This window comes from Camelus ferus, chromosome 14, assembly GCF_009834535.1.
Source record: "Camelus ferus isolate YT-003-E chromosome 14, BCGSAC_Cfer_1.0, whole genome shotgun sequence".
Lineage (NCBI taxonomy): Eukaryota > Metazoa > Chordata > Mammalia > Artiodactyla > Camelidae > Camelus > Camelus ferus.
The window spans coordinates 44,772,476-44,775,664 of record NC_045709.1 but is presented as its reverse complement, the minus strand read 5'-3'; positions in this window follow the sequence as shown (position 1 = coordinate 44,775,664).

Sequence of the window (3,189 nt, the reverse complement as noted above, 5' to 3'; positions counted from 1 at the left end):
GATTGTCATCTCTTCTGCCCTCTGCTGATGGGATTTGCTCATATGAATTTTAAAACCTGCTGTCTCTTTTGTGTACAAGTTAGGAAAGGATTTTCAGTTTAAAGCTAAATCATGCAGCTTTTTCATTTTTCCCTAATTATATAGTTTTTAATACAAAATTGAGGAGTCTAGTGTATCACAATTATGAGAAAAACTGTAATTGGGTTAAATATATTTTCTACTCTTCTCTCAAATTTAGCAAATATCACAATCACTATGAATGAGTTTGCAGTGATGATTTCAAATCATTTTCATAATTTCATTATCTGACATGATTTAAAATCAGTATATAATAATAAAAAGAAAAGAGGGATTAAGGCTATACTTTGTGCTTGTCATGTGGGCTGCATAAATTGTAACTTACAATCTATTGGATTTCATATGCCTAACTTTGATCAGAGAAACAAAGCAAAATGAAAAATGAAGTATGGCATGCATGCTTCTTTTTCCAGATAGCATACACCTTCAGTGATTTGTACAATAAGAGGTGTTTTGTTCCCTATGCATTTAATGTTTGTTCTCTTGTTTCCAGTTATTTTTCAGTTCTGTATCTTCTTTAGGTCTTGTTTTTGTGGTAACTTGATTGAATATTTTCTGCCATTAAAAAAAGTAAAGAAACTTTTACTTCATAAAAAAAAATCACATTTTTCTTACAAAAATAATGCCTGCAGCAATAAAATAAGTATATTCTGAAGCTGTTTAAAAAATTTTTGTAATGTTGAGAAGTCTTTGTTTCAAATGCTCATAGGTTTTGAAGTGACATAAATTGTCTTTAAAGTTGAAAATAAAACTAAATGTATAATAAATTCCTATCAAGGTTATAACAGTAGTCCTTTAGCATACAAATACGGTTTTAAATCCCAGCTCAGCAAATATCTATGTCTTTATTCTTTGGAAAGTTATTTCTCTTCTCTGTCCCTCAATGTTCTCCATGACAGAGGTGATAACGCCTACCCCAATGAACTGACATAAATACTTAATGAAATAATACAGGCAAATTACATGTGACATACTTTGATACATAATGAGTGTCTTGAAAATATATTCACTGTAATAACAAAAAGAATAAATGCTGAACTAGGGCAAGAAAATCTTAAGAAAGCAAGACATAATTAAGCATATAACATAGGGCTTAAAATTTATACACACATCCATGTTGCCAACTCAGTTACATCTGAATGGGTTTGTATTTGAAATTAATTCTTTAGGAGACTATAACAAAAAAATTATACCAGAATGTTATTTTAATAAAATATTCAGTATGTTCAGGATTAGCCTTTCCTTATGCAGAAAAGTTGTCTTTAAAATCCAACTGCCATGAGAGATTATTTTCTGATGACACAGAAAAGCATGAAACACCACAAATTTGTTTATTTAAGATACATTCAAGAGTTTACTATGTGTTAGGCATGATGTAATACACTGGGTATATATTGGTGAATGAAACAAAGCCTGTCTCCTTATAAAGTTTAGTTTGATGGAACTCAGGATGGAGAGACAAACAAAAAGTAAGTAAATCAACAAAACTGAATGTCATTAAAACTCTTTAAATTGCCTTGGTTAAAAATGGCAGTTGTTGAGATAGAGATGAATAGAGAGGGAGACAGCAAGGCTTCTTAAAGGAGTCAAACTAGACAAAGGTCAGAAGAAGAAATAATATGTTAAAATGAGAATCAAAGAATGAGGAAAAGCCAGCCACGTGTAGGAAAAAAATGTGAACAGTGAATGCAAAGGTCTAAAATGGTTGAGTATGAGTGCTTTAGAAATTGAAAGTAAACTAATTTTTTGCAGCACATTAAAGAGGAGAGTCATTTGAAGTAATGTTGGAAAGGTAATGAGAAGGAATCATGGAGTGCATTACAGACTGTGTTAAGGAATCTGTATTTTATTTTCAGGGCCATGGAAAGTTACTGATTAATTTTAATCACAAATTAATAAGATTAGATTTATATTTTATAAGGATCACTTTGACTGTTAAGTAGAGGACTAAGTTCTGTACTCTTTTGAAAATACTTTGATAATGACAAAGTGGCGTTTGTGTGTGTATGTGTGTGTGTGTGTTTGTGTGTGTGTGTGTGAACTAAAACTACACTACAAAGCAAGGGAAGAGTATTTGTTGGCTTAACACCTATACTGTCTGAATCAGTTATTTCCACTCCTGGAAAGGCTCATTAACATCTTCAAGACCCTAATTAGAAGTCTATACAGTGGGGACTCCTCTGCTTAGCCCTTTACGTGAAGATATCTATGTTTACAATGGGGTAGTTTTTTTTAATATTCAGGTTTTTTTTTTTTTAACTTTTTAGGTTGAAGTATAGTTGATTTACAATGTTGTATTAGTTTCTGGTGCACAGCATAGTGATTCAGTTGCATATGTATATATTTCTTTTTCATATTCTTTTTTATTATAGGCTGTTATAAGGTATTGAATATAGTTCCCTGTGCTATACAGTAGAATCTTGTTGTTTATCAGTTTTTTTAAAACTTTTAAAGAACTTTTTGAAAAAGAGTATACCACTTTGCTCATTTAAAATTACATTTCAGATATTTTTTGCAGAAATTTAAGTATTGACAAAGTATAATTTTACTGTATTATGGTGGCATTTAAAAAATAAGACACTGGCATTTCCAAATTAAATGACTTCTAAAAAATAAAGCAAAGAGACTCTAAGTATAAGTCATTTGATACTCTCCATCATCCACTTAAAAATACCTACAAAAAAAGTTCTGTGACAGAAATTTTAAAGATTTTCCTTTATCAATTATTCAATATTTCCATTTACTTTCCCTAAAGAATTCTATCTAAAAATGTCCTGTGGGTTCTTATAGTGATGAGGGTGCTCTATTAGCATTTAGTAGGCAGAGCTCAGGGATGTTAAATATCTTGGAATCACAGCAGCATCTTCAACAAAGAACTGTCTCACCCCAAGTTTCCAGTAGCATTGTGAAATGCAAATGGAATGTTACATTTTAATTTAAGTGATTCTATCCCTTGTCTCCTGCATGAAGAGCTCCTCACTTCTTGGAGAGAGTTGTAGTGATCCAAGTTTTCTACTAACTTTTCTGAGGGCTGCAACTATTCCTGATCTCTTCAGGCACAATCATATAGAAGCCTAGGCTTTCTATTTGGATTTATTCAGTGTTAGTACT